This window comes from Mandrillus leucophaeus, unplaced genomic scaffold (assembly GCF_000951045.1).
Source record: "Mandrillus leucophaeus isolate KB7577 unplaced genomic scaffold, Mleu.le_1.0 Scaffold10, whole genome shotgun sequence".
NCBI classification, from domain to species: Eukaryota; Metazoa; Chordata; class Mammalia; order Primates; family Cercopithecidae; genus Mandrillus; species Mandrillus leucophaeus.
This window is the reverse complement of record NW_012098098.1, coordinates 3465291-3482809: the sequence shown is the minus strand read 5'-3', so window position 1 is coordinate 3482809 and position 17519 is coordinate 3465291.

The following is a 17519-nucleotide window of genomic DNA, read 5'->3' as shown; positions in this document are numbered from 1 at the left end:
CAGCTGACCCTTGCTGCCCTCCCAGAGGTCACAGACCTGTGGTTTCATGGCTCCACACAGTGCCGTGACAAATTTTAAAAAATTAAGTGTCAATATTCAAAAATATGAAAATGGCACCTAAACGTCTAGATACCCAGTTTCATTTTGGTTGTTTGTTTTAAAACACCAGAAAATCCAGCCACACTGGACTTTACTCCCGAAATGCCCCAGAGCCAAGAACGGGCTCTTTGCGCTTGTTGACCTCGGCTGCCCTTTGTCCCTGTATGACGCTGAGACCCTGTTCTACATAATTGAGTCTGAGAACTCGGTGAGTGCACTTTCATACATAACCATTCTTACTAATCAGCCCCCGGCTGATTGCCCTTCAGGCAAACCTATTCCAACCCAAGTTATTTGCCCATGGAGATTTAAGCGTGAGACCTGTGATCTTCATAACCGAGCCTTGAGAAACACTCCAGGAGCACATCTACGCACTTACACAGAATTACTTTTGAGCCCAGGCCATTTCTTCCCAGGAGCACCCTTAGCTCCCTCCCATGCTCCGGCATGCAGCATGCCCTCAGCTTTGTCTTCCACCCACCATTCCAGCCACTTCTTCTGACTCGCTGGTGCCAGCGGAGGCCAACGCCCATCCATGGGGAGAGGGCTCCCAAGCTGGCACAAGGGAGGGACAGGGCACCCAGGAGTGCCCCTGTGCTTGTTTCCTGGAGCTACCTTAACCAAGTGCCACTGACTGGGCAGCTTCGACAGGAGGAATTCATTGTCTCACATCCTGGAGGCCAGAAGTTCCAGACCCAGGTGTCAGCAGGGCTGGCTCCTCCTGAGGCTGCAGTGGGGGAAGTGGGGCGGGGTGGGTGGGGACCGTTCCAGGCCCCTTCCCTGGCTTCTGGTGGTTACTGGTGATTTTTGCATTCCAGGCTTGTGGAAGTGTCACCCCAACCTCTGCCTTCATCTTCACGTGGCTTTCTCCCTGTGTGCATGTCTGTGTCCAAATCTCCCCTTTCTATAAGGACACAGTCATATTAGATCACAGACCACTCTATTCTAGTGCAACCTCCTCTTCACCCAACATTACATCTGCAATGACCCTATTTCCAAATAAGGCCATGTTCTGAGCTGCCAGGAGTTAAGACTTCAGCCTATACATGTTGGAGGGGCACGATGCAGCCCACACTAGCCCCCATCCCAGCATCAGGGAAGACAACATTCAGCCTGGGAGATGGGCGGGAACCAGCTCAGCTTCCATCCATCTCCTAGGCTGTGAAAGGTGGACCGTGCTCCAGGCAGAAGCAATAGCATGTCCAAAGGTCCTGAGGATGTAGCAAAGAAAGAAGTACCTTCTGGAATGATGTATGGGGAGGGGACTGAGCCGTAAGAGGTAACCAGGACACGGAAGATGACTGCGCATGTAAGTGTGTCTTGTAAACTCCCAGACACATTCATATATCCCCAGGGAAAAGCAGCCGAGGGAAAGATCCTCCAGTGTTCCCAGGGACCATCCCTGGGTGGTGCTGGGGCAGCACTCGGGGCTCGGGGGTGGCTGGGAGCGGGAAGAAGGTATCACATCCCTCAGTTACTCCATGGGGCTGTGTCTGCTAGTGCAGAACGGTCCAAGCTGAGCAATTATGAAAACTTTTAAAGGCTTATGCAGCAGCCTCTTCCAGAACGCCTCACTTCAGCCCTCCTCGTAAACAGATTGTAAAGGTGCAATCAGCTCAGAGCCCACTCCGCTGTGATAATCTGATGTAAGCCAGGCACTGATTTATATGCGCCAGTCCAAACAAACATACCTGTAGACCATCAAACTGGAATTTCTTCCATACTTTCTTCTTATGCATTAAGGAACTGCTTTTATTTCTCTTTTGCCGGAGGGAAGTGTTGTATTTATTTCATGGAAAGAGAGAAGCAGTGCGCAAGACGCTAGGTAAAGGGGCGTGCGGAGGGCTGCAGGCTGGGTGGGGGCTATCATCTCTCTGCAGACAGGGCCAATTCGAAGGGAGGGACTGAAGAAGCCTACTGTCCCATGCATGCTTTGTTTGTATTTAAAAATGACTTGTGTTGTGTGTGTTACATGCCAGGTACTGTTCTGAGCACTCACAAATAGCATGTCAGAGGCTTTTCCATCCCCATTTCGGAGACGGTTAAACTGAGGCAACAGTGATGTCCATTACTCCCCAAATGGAGAGTTGGCTTTTGGTTTCTCTCTGCCTTCTCCTCCCATGCCCCTGAGCTCTTAGGATGTGGATCTAGATGTGCCTTCTTCATCCTGGGTGGTTAACATGTCTAACTCAACACACTACTGTGTTTCACCTGTCTCTCGAGGACATTGACAGGAGCTTGATTTCCAGTTCCCACACCTCCTCCCTGCCCTTCCTCTCCAATAACATTCCTGCAACGCTCACGCTGACTACAACATTGGCTGAAATTCCTCACCACTCCCCAGATCCACTACCTTTGTCATAAGACATTGCAGTTCCCCAGCACCACAGGGACAGAATGCATTTCCCCGTGTCTTAACTTTGAGCTCATCGTGTAACTTGCCTTGGTCAATAGAATGCGGTAGAAGCAATGGCATGCTGGTTCCAAGCCCAGGCCTTAAGGGTCCTCGCATGCTGCTCCCATGTGTCTCTGCTGTCACCATGAGCGGAACATGCTCAGGTTAGCTGACTGACCCCAGGGGCAGGATGAGCCATACCAGCTGAGCCCAACCTGGATTAGCATGCTGCTAAGATATTGTGGTTGTTTCTTGTGTAGCATTTTATGAGCCACAGGTAACTGCTACGATTTTTATTGTAGGAAATTTGATTATTACAGAATAGAATGAAGAAGACCAAGTCATTTGTAGTTGTATTACCCAGAGAGCATCTCTGAGCATTCTGGTATTTTTTCTTCTGCTGTCTTTCTCTGTGTATGTGTGAATGCAACTGTGAGTTTACAAAATGAAATCCCACTGCATGCATATTTTATGGATGTGCTCATCTCATTAGTCTTCTCCTCCACCCCAGCATTTCCATCCTCAGTCATCAACAAGGAATCTCTTGTTGAATTTCTTCAGATGCACCCGCACCCTCAGGACCTTGGCACGTGCTGCCTGGCTGCCTGGAATTCTCTCCTCCCTCTTCTTTAGCTGAGTCAACGCCTGCTGGTCTCTCAGGCCTTGCCCACTTGAATGTTGCCTTCCCTGACCCTTTCAGTCTTGGCTGGAGCCTTCCAGTCTCTGGTGTGCCCATAGCTCCCTGTCCTCATGATTTCCTTAATTACCTGCCTTGTGTGTGCCTGGGGACTTGTCCGGATCCTTCTCTAGACTATGAGCTCTGTGGGGGAAGGGACTATGTCTTGTCCAGCATCCCCTGTGAGGGCAGCCCCTGGCACACAGAATGCATAGGCACACACTATTTGAGAAGTGGAGTTATGACCTGATAATGTAACATGATATCGATGGAACATGATAAAATGAGCTATTTTTCCTGTCATTAAAGGCCAGCTTGCTTCTCAATGGAAAATTGCCACGGGCTTTAAGGGATGCCTGGCATTTCACGTGGTTAGAGGGAGATCTTTCTGCCTGTTTTCCTAAGCCAGGGCTTGAAGAATACTTACATGAAATGATGGAACACTTTCCCAGATAAGCAGTTAGTTCTATGATTGTGCCCTGCCATCTCCCACTCTCAACCACCTTGGTTGCTAACTCTTGCAGCCTAAAGCACTTTCATCATAGTGCTTCCTCTACTCAGTAAACTTCAATGGCTCCCCAGTTCCCGGCAGAGTGTGTAGCCTGACTGATCACTTGGACAGTGGGTAGGAATGGAGTCATGGTCAAGGTAGAGGCTGGGAGGAGATAAGATGAGCAGGGCTGTTCCTTGGCTCCTTGTGGTCACTGGCTCCAGGACAGGTCTTTCTTGGGACTGTACATGCCTATTAGAACTGAACAGGAAGCAGGCCTATTGTTTATCCATCAGCAGGGCTGGGAGACCTCCAGAAAGCTGTAGTGAGTGCAGAAATGAGCAGCTGTTCTTCAAGGAGGCTGGCCACTGCTGACTTGGAACCAGTGGCCCTGGTACGTGCAGGGTCCTGACCATGATACAACCAGAACCCTGGTCCACTCTGGTCTATGTGCTCTGGGTCCTCAGTGCTTCTGTCTCTGACTTTGGGGAGTCATGGACTACCTTGCTTTAGTCTCATCCTTCTTTGTTCTTTGCCAGGCAATTATTTCAACCACAAAGTCTGCCTTCCTGATGGGTTAGTGCCATCCTGACTCTGTCCTGCTGGAGGACTTTCCTGGCCACTGCATCTGAAGGAGAGTAGCTGGGTGGGGAGTACTGGGGGCCTGGAGGTCTGGCTAGAATGCCGGCTCTGAGCGTGCCTACCATGTCCCCACCCCTTACTTGGCCTTCCCAGTCGATGCCGGCTCAGTGCTTCTCAAGCTGCCACATGCACACCCAGTATGCAGATGTCACTGAAATGCAGATTCTGATTCTGCAGGTCTGGGGTGAAGCCTGGGACTCTGCATTTCTATCAGGAAGCTGATGTTGCTGGTGCCTGGCTATCCATTGAGTGCCAGGCTCTGGCCCATTTCCAGCGATGTCTGGGCTTGAGGGCTTTTCCCCAAACCACACCGGGCTGCCAATACCCAGTGCGGCAGGCCTCATGCCGTGAGGAGCATATAATTCTCAGGCCTCATGTGGAGAGGAGCATACAACTCTCGGGAGGTGGCCTGCGAGCACTCCTGCTCCCTCGCCCCTCGGGCAGAGTATTCCAAGGCATGGACTTTGCACCGTTTTCCCATTTCCCTGCAGGAGCAAGCTCTCCTCACGCAGTGGGGCAGCTGCATGAAGAACACTGCGTGCAGGTCTACCTTCATCTCTGCGCTCACACCCCAGTCCTCTGCGGTGTCCCCTGAACACTCTGCGTGCAGGTCTGCCTTCACCTCTGCGCTCACACCCCAGTCCCCTGCACCTCCTGAATAAACAACTTGTGCTTGAAGTCTTGCCTGCTCCTGGAAGAACCCAAACTGGGATGCTGCTAGGGGTTTAATTGCGTCCCCCAACCCCCAGTCTCCGTGCATGTGACCTTATTTGGAAACAGGGTCCTTGCAGCTGGAATCCAGTTAAGATGAGGTTACACTGTACTAGGAAGGGCCCTCAGCTGCTGGATGGTGTTCTCACAAGAGGTTTGTGGAGGTGAATTCTTAGGGAGTAAGAATGCTTTGGGAGCCATGTAAAAGGCTGGGAAGATCCACATGCGCTGACAGAAGAGATGTTCGTGCAGGACTCGGCAAGGGAAAAAGGAAGTTGCAGGAAATACATCCATGATGTGACACCATTTCTGTTCAAATAAATACCAAGTGGTGTCTTTCCATATAAATAAAACAGTAGGAAAGGCAGGACACACAGGCACTGTTGAGCAAGCAGGGCGCAGCTGGGGATGAGTGATGCCGAGCGTGCCTCCCTGCTCACTTGACTCACCCTCTTACTGTGTGAATTCATAGAGAGCACGACTCTCCTTACAATTTAAAAATCAATAGGGCTGGGCACGGTGGCTCGCTCCTGTAATCCCAGCACTTTGGAAGGCCAAGGCCGGTGGATCACTTGAGGCCAGGAGTTCGAGACCAGCCTGGCCAACATGGTGAAAACCTGTCTCTACTAAAAATACAAAAACTTGGCCAGGCATGGTGGTGGGCACCCGTAATCCCAGCTATTTGGGAGCCTGAGGCAGGATGATCACTTGAACCACGGAGGTGGTGGCTGCAATGAGCCAAGATCGTGCCACAGTACTCCAGCCTGGGTGACAGTGAGACTCTGTCTCAAAAAAAAAAAAAAAAAAGAAAAGAAATCAATAGAAAAATACAAGCGATGCCATAGACTTAAAAAGCTAATGACACAGTTTCAAATTATTATATAAAATTTAATTATACTCAGTAACTCTTTAATTCAGTAAAGTAGATGGTAAAATAGCCTGCAGAGTGTGAATTTAATGTGTGTCTGTGCATCTGTAAGTATGTATCTATCATCCATCTCTATTTGTCTTTCAGTGATCTATACTTATCTATCCACCTGTTTGTCTGTCTGTATCGATCTAGGGAAGAGAAAGAGCTTGGGATCTGCCTTTGTTTGTTCACATACCAAAATGGGAACTGTGGTTTTCTGGATTCTTCCTTCAGTGCTTTTCTGAGTTTAGATTTGTGCACAATGAGCATCTGGCACTTGCACAATTTTTACAAGCTCCTAGGCCCCCCAGCTCCTGGGTACAGGGTGTCAGACACCTCGGCAGGACTGAGAGCGGGAACACGGTCATCCTCCTGGTGCAGCCGTGAGGGCAGCCATGGCAACTTGACCCCCGGGGCTTTTTATGTCCACTGATGGGGGCAGATGCCACTCACTCCTTGGCAAGCAGCTCACCCAGCTTGTGCTCTCTCTGTACACAGGCTCAGCGTCCCGGGTCAGAAAGCAGCCTCAGTTCCCCCCTCCTTCTTGCCAGAGGTGGTTGAAGGTTGAGAGGAATGGGGTCTTTTGGGGAGGACTTGTGGGATGAGAAGAGGATGAAGCTGAGACCGTCAGGGTCCTGCCATGTGGCAGGGGGAGGAAGCAGGAGTAACGGGGGGCAGGTGGAGAGGGGATAAAGGAAGCGGGTGCCTCCTGCAGCCACACTGGGAGTTGACCCTCTCCACCCATGCTTCAGGCACTCAGGCGCTCATCCAGGGATCATCCCATACCTCAGACTCGCCAAGAACTGTCCAGCCCCAGGGCCTTTGCAAGCGCTGGTCGCACTGCCTGGGATGCCCACTCCCAGCTCACCACGTGGCTGGCTCTTTCTCTTTCATTGGTCTCAGCCCAGTGGCCTCTTTCTCATCAGAGAGGCCGCCCCTGCCTGCCCTGGCTGGCCGTCCCCTCCCCCACAATGACTCTATGACATCATCGTGTTCCTTCTCCTCGGAGCCCTCAGACCCTCTGAAATCCTCTGGTCTGTGTTTTCTTTCCTCCGTCTCTATCTCTCTCCCCACTAGAAGGCAGGCCCCAGGAGGGCAAGGACCCGGCCTGTCCAGCTCCCAGCCACAGCCCCAGGGCCGGGCGTGCAGTAGATGCTCAACAAGGCTTCTTGCCTCCCGCCGGCCTCTCCTCCCTCCAGGGAGACAGGACTTGGGGGTGTTGTTGGGGTCTAAACGACGCAAAGGAAAGAGACACTGAAGTGGGTGAGCTGGCCTCACACTGCACTTCCTGCTGGAGTTCAAAGTCAGCCCTGCCCCTGGAACTGCCGTGGCCAGTTTAGATTGTTCCAGAATCCCGCTGCAGGCTGTTCAAAAGGCTCCCAGCTGCTGTCAGGAAATAGCTCAGGAAGGTCTCCGTTAAACACCAAGAAACTGAGATGCAATCAGCTGGCCTGGAATTCAGGAAAGTGCTGGTTCTGAAATTGAGGCCAGAAAGAACATGTCTCGGGGCGAGAAGATGTGAACCTGCCAACCAGCCCGTGTTCTTTTTCAACCTGTCCCGCCACATGTTGTGCCACGTCCATGCCTCCTGTCCCGCCATCACCCCAGGAGGTGGCAGATGGGGACCCTGCTCCGTGGGGAAGCAAACACTCAGTGACTGCTACCCCTGCCCGCTGGCGTCCACCCGTAATCTCTCAGTTGTGGTCTGAAAGGCCAAACATGAACCAGGATTTTCCATTATGGTTGCAATTTTGGCTTGTAATTTTATCACTCGAATCTAAATCCACTTCAGAAATGCCATAAACTAATTGTCACTGAATAAACTGAAACTTTTGAGGAGTTTATAAAAGTGATTTAGTGGGAGAAAGAAAGGAAAATAGAAAACAAATGTTGCCCACAGAATTGTTGGCAAAAAGGTAAAAACTCTCTGTTTCTTTTGAAAGCATTCCCTCGTCTGGGAGCAATCCCTGCCCATCGTGGCTTCAGGGCCCAGGCCCTGAGACTGTGTTTGTCTTGGAGCTGGTGGGGTTGATTTCACATTTGTCCCTGGGAAGCTGATTGAGGCAGTGTCGGCAGTGAGGGCAGGGTAGGTTCCTTAGAAAATAAATGGCCACAGATCAGATCCAATCCTTACCCCACAGAATGAACCGGGTTTCCTTGATTAAAAATAATAATAATAACAAAATGAATGTTGGGGTTAAGTAAACGTGAGCTAATTACTAAGCTGTGACCACGTTCACAGTTTCTGAGGCTAAACACTTCAACGCGCCTTGTCAGTTTATGTTAGGCAATAATTTGAATGACTACTGGTTAGCTGTTTCACTTCATTCATATTAAGAAACAGTATACAAAGGGTATAAAGTGATCAGCTCTGTTTACGCTGAGGAGGAGGGTTATAAAATCAGCTAACAGAGTGGGGCAGAGGGGAGAGTGCTCACGGTTTTTGACGGGCTTCTGACGATTGTTTAGGAAGGAAAATCGGAGAAACTTGTAAAGGTAGACAGACTGGGAACAGTGAAATGAAGCAAAGCCCTCCACGGCATTTCCAGCATGGACCAGGGCGAGAGGAGAGAGTTTCCCTGGGATACATAGCTTGTCAATAAGAAAGAGCCTACAAAATACTCCAGGTCAAAAGGAGCAAGATTCAGGATCAGTTGAACCCTTGCAAGCTCCACAAGTGCTGAACTGCAGCATTCGTGGTGCCTGCTGAGCTGGGAGTCAGGGTGGTTGTGAAATTCTGAGCTTCCTGGTTGGCTGAGGAGAGAGGGCTCAGGGGAAAGGTCTTCCTCCCACCACTGCCTCAGAGAAACCCCAAAACCTCACAGCTTCGAACCCCAGGATTCTCAGGTCTTCTGCAAAAATGCAGACATGCTGGTGTCAGAAATCAGCCTGGAGTCCCAGGAGCAGCATCTCACATCTTTACGGCAACACAAAACAAAGCAACACAAAAACAGCAAATGCAAATATATCTTCTTCAGGATAGGACTCAACTGAATGAGCAGGGAGGGGCATGTTCCTTAAACCGGTGGTTCTCAAAAGGTGGTATCTGGACCAGCAGCAGCAGCGCCACCTGGGTACAGACCACAGGATTCCAGACCCCTGAAGGCTCCAAGGAGAAGGAACACAGTGATGTCACAGGGTCATTGTGGGGGAGGGGGTGGGCCAGCCAAGGCAGGCAGGGACAGCCTCTCTGACGAGGAGGCCACTGGGCTGAGGCCAATGAATGAGAAGGAGCCAGTCACGTGGTGAGCCAGAAGAGGGCATCCCGGGCAGTGGGTCCAGCATGTGCAAAGGTCCTGGGGCTGGACAGTTCTTGTGGGTATTTGAGGTACAAGATGATCCCTGGATGAGCACCCGAGTGCATGAAGCATGTGTGGAGAGTGTCAGCTCCCAACATGGCTGCAGGAGGGAGTTGTTTAATGAGTTTCAGGTCTGCAGCATGAAAACAGTTTGCGTGTTAGAAATACACGTTCTCAGCTCCACCCCGGCCCTGTCATAGACCCTCCAGGGAACCCTCATGCAAGCCGAAGTCTGAGATTGGCTGCTCGCAACAACCAGGTGTTTCCCCAGGTCCCCTCTGGGTGAATCTCAGATGTAGCTTGGGGAGACCGAATACAGAGGCTGACCCCTGGCAGACCCTTCCCTCTGATACTCAGCGTTCATTTCCATGAAATGGGCTCCCTAAGTCCAACCTCACAGACCCCGTAGGAAAGAGCAGATGGAATCTCCGAGGGCACCAGCTATACACGGTGATGGAAGGACCAATGCGTGCTCTCAATGCCACCGCAGACCACAGGCCAGTGCCCTCCATGAGCCTGACCTTCATGCCTCAATCGTCGTTCTTCTCTGTCCAACATGGGCCCTTCTTTCTGTCCTCCTCTTTCTTTAGGCCTTTCTCTGTCCCCCACGGCTGGCCTTGCCCCGTCCTGGGCTCTGTGGAACTGGTGCACGCCTCTGCGAGGGGGTGAACCTTGGCTCTGCCCCTTTTCTGACTGAGGAAGCTGCTTGGCCTTTCTGTGTCTCAGCTGATCTCTAAAATGGGGGTGAAAATCTCTAAACTCATTGGCCGCAGTGAGAATTAGAGAAGACGCAGCACCCTGCTATATGCCTGGCATGGTCGCCGTCCGCCAACAGTGCCTATCAGTTATTATCCACCAGTCATGCTCTGAAACCCTCCACCCACCTAAACATGTGAGACCTCTGCGACAGCCCCATCCTAGAGCTCCTTACGACCTCATTGGTTGAGCCCATGGGTTCCTCTGTTTCTTAGATATCACCATTTTTCTTTCATGCGTGATTGTCTAGAACCAGGTACCTGTAAACAGGAGCACCTGCTCCAGAACATCCTCTATTCTAATTTCTCGGCATCTCCCATTTGTGGTTTCCCATGAGAAATGAGCTTGCGGCTGTGGGCAGCCTCCCTGGGCTGTCTTCTTCCTGCTCACGTGGGATCAGGCTCAGAGCTGGAGGTCACGGCCTGCAGGGCTCCCCGGGAGAAGCACTGCCCAGGATGCTCTGGGGGGATGAAAAATTCTAGATTGGGCCATCCAGGGTTCCAGTCAGCAGGCATTAGCCACGCGTGGCTGTGTTCTTGAAGGGTGGCTCAGAAGCCAGAGAGGTGCATTTTTATTTTATGTAATCTGAATGAAGTGTAGACAGACACCTGTGGTTAGCAGCTTCCGAGGGGGACTGCAGCCCTGGGGAGTATCCCGCTGCTTCCAGGCTGCGCTCCCTGAGCCCCAAAGGTTCCAGCAGGTGCTTTCAGGGTTGCACCTTAGAGGCAGAAAGCAGGAAAGGTCGGTTGGCAGGGCTTTGCGGCCCCACCTTCTACAGGGCACATGTATCTCATCCACGCCCCATGCTGTTTGAAGAAAGCTTAGGAAAGGAATGATGAGACCCCTGACTTCGGTCAAACCTTTGCTGAACACATAAGGAAACAGAGAGGGTCATGAAATGAAAGAACTCACACAGCCACCCCTCCTTCAGTGGGGAAAACGAGCCTGGGAACATGCTCAAGCCCCTTTGGAGTGGGGAGTGGGAAGATGACGACAAGGGGTTCCTTGTGGACCCCGGTCCCTGACCCCACGGAGCGGGGACCCCAAGGGCAGTGAGGGGCAGAGTGGGTTTGTACCGGGCACTGAGATCCCAAGCTCCCTCTCTCTGGCCATGGCTGTGGGGGTCCCCAAGTGGAAGTGGAAGAGGGAAACTCAGGAAAACAAAATGGTCCTGCTTGAGAGGGGCAGCATGGGCTGCTTCCTCCCCCACCAGCTGGTCCAGTGAGCCTCATCTGTTCTCACGGTGCTAATACAGACAGACCCGAGACTGGGGAATTTATAAAGGAAAGAGGTTGAATGGATTCACAGCTCCACATGGCTGGGGAGGCCTCACACTCACGGCAGAAGACGAAGGAGAGGCAAAGGCGGGTCTTACGTGGCAGCAGGCAGGAGAGCTTGTGTCAGGGAATTCCCATTTATAAAACCATGAGATCACGTGAGACTTACTCACGACCACGAGAACAGCATGGGGGAAACTGCCCGAATGACTCAATGATCTCCACTTGGCCCTGCCCTTGAAACGTGGGGATTATTACAATTCAAGGTGAAATTTGGGTGGGGCACAGCCAAACCATACCAGAGCCTTTGAGAGGTGTCGAGGCTGCCACCCCAGCTGAATTTATCAGCAGAACAGGAAGCGGGCTGGGAAGGGCTGTAACTTTCTTGCTCTGTGATCCAAGCTGAGACACAAATGTTTGTTGAAAGGGACTGGGGTCAAACAAGCCTGGGTTGAAATGCCGTCCAACCCTTGCTTGTTCTGTGACCTTGGAAGTCAGTTCCCTTCTCTGAGCTTCCACTGTCTAATCTGTAAAATGGGGACAAAATATAAAATGGAAAACTACAAACCGGGAAGTTGGAAGTCATACGCTTTCTGATTTCAAAAGTTACTAGAAGACAATGACAATCAAAACACTGTGGTCCTGACATACATACAGACAGACAGACAGACAGACTAATGGGACAGAACACTGAGCCCAGAAAGAAGCCCTTTGACTTCTTTGACATTCAAGCATCTTGAGCCAAGACCCTTCAATGGGGAAAGGGCAGTCTCTTCAGCAAATGGTATCTGGAAAACTGAACACCTCATGCAGAAGAATGAAGTTGAGCCCTTATCTTACACCAGATACAAAACATTAACTCACAATGGATCAAAGGCATTACCATAAGAACTAAATGTAAAAATTAAACTATAAAACTCTTAGAAGAAAACAGCGAGGGAAAGCTTCACAATGTTGGACTTGGCAGTGACTTCTTGGACATGACACCCAATGAACAGGCAAGAAAACAAAACACAAATCCATGCAAACACGTGTGCACAAATATCCACAGGCGCTATTCCTAACAGCCACATGCTGAGAGCAACGAAAATGTTCATTGACAGGAGAATGGATAAACAAAACATGGTCCATCCATACGGCGGAATATTATTCAGCCTTAAAAAGGAAGGAAATTCTGACACCTGCTATGATATGAGTGAGCCTTGAGGATATGGTGTCGAGTGAAACAAACCACTCATAAAAGGACACACATTGTATAATTCTACGGACATGGCTTGCCTAATGTCAGCAAATTCTCAGAGATAGAAAATAGCGGTGGTGGGGGGCTGCACAGGGTTACGGGGATGGGGGTGGTGTTTAACAGGGACCTTCCTGAGCTATTTCCTGACAGCAGCTGGGAGTCTTTTGAACAGCCTGCAGCGGGATTCTGGAACAATCTAAACTGGCCACGGCAGTTCCAGGGACAGGGCTGACTTTGAACTCTAGCAGGAAGTGCAGTGTGAGGCAGCTCACCCACTTCAGTGTCTCTTTCCTTTATGTCGTTTAGACCCCAACAACACCCCCAAATCCTGTCTCCCTGGAGGGAGGAGAGGCCAGCGGGAGGCAAGAAGCCTTGTTGAGCATCTACTGCACGCCCGGCCCTGGGGCTGTGGCTGGGAGCTGCACACGCCAGGTCCTTGCCCTCCTGGGGCCTGCCTTCTAGTAGGGAGAGAGAGAGAGATGGAGGAAACAAAACACAGACCAGAGGATTTCAGAGGGTCTGAGGGCTCCAAGGAGAAGAAACACGATGATGTCATAGAGTCATTGTGGGGGAGGGGACGGCCAGCCAGGGCAGGCAGGGGCGGCCTCTCTAATGAGAAAGAGGCCACTGGGCTGAGACCAATGAAAGAGAAAGAGCCAGCCACGTGATGAGCTGGGAGCGGGCATCCCAGGCAGTGTGACCAGCGCTTGCAAAGGCCCTGGGGCTGGACAGTTCTTGGCAGAGTCTGAGGTACGGGATGATCCCTGGATGAGCGCCTGAGTGCCTGAAGCATGGGTGGAGAGGGTCAACTCCCAGTGTGGCTGCCGGAGGGAGTCGTTTAATGAGTACTGAGTATCAGTTCTGCAGGATGGAAACAGTTTTGAAATTGGACAGAGGCGATGGTGGTCCACTAACGTGAGTGGACCCAATGCCACTGAAATGTTCACTTTAAAAAAGTTAAAATGGCAAGGTTTACATTAAGTATACTTTGCCACAATAAAAGGAAAAGAAAAAATACAATAACTGTAAGAAGTTGAGATGAAATGATGCAACTAATAATTTAGTTTGATTAGCAAAGAGTAGGCACTCACATATTTAAATATAACCATCATTATGATGGTATCCTGTCAGTGCTGGGGGATGATTTATGAGGGAGGTTGACGACGAGGAGGAAGAGGAGACAAAGGGAATCAGCTTCTATTACCCACAGCAGGATGCCTCTGGAGTTGTTTGAAGTAGAAAGGTAGTCTATGTGATCCCATTTATATTGTAACATTGATTGACCAGGTCTTTAAAATTACAGAGTACTAGATAGACCCAACTCAGCCTGCCCTAGTAATCACGACTCCTTGAGTATTTGTGAGACTTCTGGTACGTTCTCTATAGTCTCAACATTGGAACTGACTGAACCACGTGATACACATTAAATCCAGGGTCTGGACACCTCGCAGGCCACCTCCGTCATTTCACAAGAGCCAGGTCATCTTTTCAGTGCTTGTGAGCATCCCTTCACACTCGATCCTTCCCACACACCTGTCAAAGGGAAGGAGGCAGGGACCACCTAAGAACACCAGGTAAGAGGCAGCATGGTCCTCCTGCCCTGGAGGCTGTTACCATCCGGAACACCCCGCCCTGAAAGTAAGACCACCTACCATCTGGGCTTCTGTCTCACACGGGGCATAGCCTCTCAGTGGCCAACTGTTTTTAATAAGGGTCTGCCAGTTCTGATGGGATTGCACAGACATGGGGAAGGGGAGAAAGGAGACAGGACTTTGTGCTTGAGCTGTTCATCCCTCCAACAGCAGTGCCGGTGTCATGGTTGATGGGCAAAATTCCTACAGATGCCTTCTCTTAGAAACTCACTTCCCCTGGAACCAGACACAGGCTTCTCCAGGAAACAGCTCACTACCTGACACAGTCCCCAACCCCCCTCTGTCTTCTTTTCTCTTCTGCCTGGAAGAGTGTTTTGGGCCACTGCCGAGAGAGACAGAGACAGAGAGAGAGAGAGAGAGAGAGAGAGACCGACGTTAGGCTGTGCACTGAGTATAGCATCTATGTTTACTAAGGAACCAAGAGTCCCTCTCTTGAAAAAGAAAGAGAACAGGATTTTTTTTTTTTTTCTTTCCTGTGAAAGCCATTGCTGTGGCTCGGGCCATCAGAAGCATACTAGGTTTATCTAAAGCCCCCAGAGGGCCTGCACAACCCACTTTGCTTCTCCATGGCTTAAGGGGACTCCTCAGGCACCCTGGGCTTTTCCTCTGACCTGAAAAAAACCCCTGCTGTCCATGCAGATCTGGACTGTCACCCAATCCCCCGTCTGCTGAGACCCCTAATAGGATATCTGGCAGTGAGAGACGGCATCTGATCTTATCAGTTTCTTCTCTGGCAAGCCTGGCTCCACCAAAATAACTTTTATCTGGAAATAAAATAATGCAATTAATGTCCTGACTGTCTGATACCCTCTCAAGTGATCTCAGCTCTGATGATTTCATGGGGGGCCCCCTGTCTGCTAATTGCCCAGAGCATTTATTAAGTCAAAGGCATTTGGTTGGGAAACAAAGCCAGTGAGTGCACAAGGATCTTATGCAATGAAATGAATACACAGCACGGTTTTTTTTTTTTTTTTTCGTTTTCTCTTTCTCTATTTGGATCTAAAATGGCTCCTTTCCCCGCTCCCCACCCCTTCCCGGGGCAGGAAAAGTGCATGCCCCTCGCAAGCGTCCTGACTGCATTTACGTCACCTAGGAATTTTCTTTTTCTGGCTTACTCTCTGGCATCACCCGGCCGGCCGAGAGGCTCCAGGAAAATCGTAAACCCTGTTGAATGGCACCACAGTAACGGCCAGTCCCATCGGAACACGCTTGTGCTTTTTGTCTTGTAATGTCAAAATGAACTTGGCCGGGAACCTGAAGCTGCCAGCTGTGTGCCAGTTTGACTTTCTGTGTTTCTGAGTGGGGGTGGGCTGCAAAGTGGGGAGGGCTGAGCAGGCCCCAGCAAGCTCGCTCCGGGTCCTTGGGGGGCTCAAATCAGGCTGCCTGGCATGGGATTGCCTCGACGGCTCTGAGAGCCCGTCCAGAACCTTCTTATACCCACGTAGGGCTGGTGCAGTGCACACAGGAAGCCCTGGATGCAGATGAACTCGGTCAGCCTGTCTCTGCCAGGAATAGCTGTGTGACCTTTAGGGAAGCAGTTCGTCTCTCTGGGTTTCAGTCTCCTTGTCTGTAAAACGAGGAGAGACTGGAATGGGCTAGGAGTTTTCAGCTCATCTCATCCTGGGACCTTATTTTCTAAGGAAAGCTTCCCGAGATGTGTCATTTGTAAAACAGAGAACAGTTGAGATCTTCTGTTTGAAGCAGATGGTTGGTAGCTCAGTCCCATCTGCTAAGTACTCCTGCCTTCTTTTCCAGGAAGATTCTGGGGGTCAGACCACCAAATGCTCTCTGAGGGGAATTTCAAGCTTGCGCTTCTGTTTTCTATGATTTGCCAAAACCAGCTTCATTCAGTCAGTCAATCTGTATCTATTGATCGACCTGTATCAAGTTTGTCCAACCCAAGGCTCTGGGGCCACATGTGGAAGGAGAGCTTTGAATGTGGCCCAACAGAAATTCCTAAACTTTCTTAAAACATTGTGATTTTCTTCCTCATTTGCTTTTTTTTTTTTAGCTCAACAGCTATGGTGGGTGTTCGTGTATTTTATGTATGGCCCAAGACAATTCTTCTCTTTTCAATGTGGCCCAGCCAGGGAAGCCAAAAGAGGACACCCCTGATGTATATCTCCTACCTAGATATCAACTAGGTTTGCCCTTATTTATTGCCAAACTTCAACATGTCTGAGAGTCCCCTGGAGAACTGTTCAAACACGGACTTCCGGGCCCCACCCCTGCAGTTTCTGATTGATTGGGGTCTGGGTTGTGGATTTCTAGCAAGCTCCCAGATGAGGCCGATGCCGTGGTTCCAGCTCACCCCCTGGGGATCCCCAAATCCTCTTCCACATTGGCTCACAGAGAGGGTTCCTCACCTTGATTTTAGACATTTTAGCAGAAACCAAAGTGTGAAGGACAAGAACGGTGCTCTCTATTTCCCACACGCACAGAAAGGAAGAGTCAGAACGGATTGTGTCCAGTTTCAAAGTCTCTGTGCTGCCCTTTGGGGCCCAACAGCATTGTGTCATGGGACACTCGCATTTACTAAATATTTTTTCTCTTACAATTAGGGCATAAAAGTCTGACTAATTGTAGTTAATCAGATGAGGGTTCACACACCCTACAGCCCAGTCCCATCCCATGCTGGGTGAGCAGCTAGCGGAATTCTCACACATCCATAAGGGACATGTGCCACCATGTCCCTCACGGTGTCATTTATGGTGGTGAGAGCTGAGGAGCCCACCACTGGGACAGCGGACAGTATAGCATGGGGGCGCCCCCATGGAGTGAGGGGTGCCAGCTAGGGACAGTGCATATGGACCCAATAGAGTGGGTGGGTCTTACTAATTTGCTCAGGGGTAGGGTGGGAGGGGAGAAAAATAGAATGAAATATTTAACACAAGACCGTTTGTGCAAATTATTTCCGCACTAAGAACACACTTTAGACCCATTGGAACCGTTGTCCACATAGTGAGAAGGAATGAGAGTAGGAAACCCTCAGGAAGGGGACTGGAGAAATAAAACGAGAGAAGGGCTCCCTCGGACCAGTGATGAAAATGGTGCACCAGCAGCCAAGGGCTGTGATTTGTTGGCCGTCTGCACCTGAGTTAAGAAATCAACACAGAAAAAGTGAAAAACTGAAAACGTGGGTCTTGGGCATTCACAGACAGTGCTAACGACTTCTTTCCCTCCAGCCTCTTTACCTTTGTTAACCTCACATTGTCCGTTCTCATCACAGCAGGACAACTAAGTCCTGACTCCGTCCTGGCGCCCGCCCTCTCTGTGTGTCCACAGTGGCCAGGGTGGCTCTGTCCCGGCGCCCGCCCTCTCTATGTGTCCACAGTGGCCAGGGAACTTGGGGGCATGGCCGGTGGAAAATCA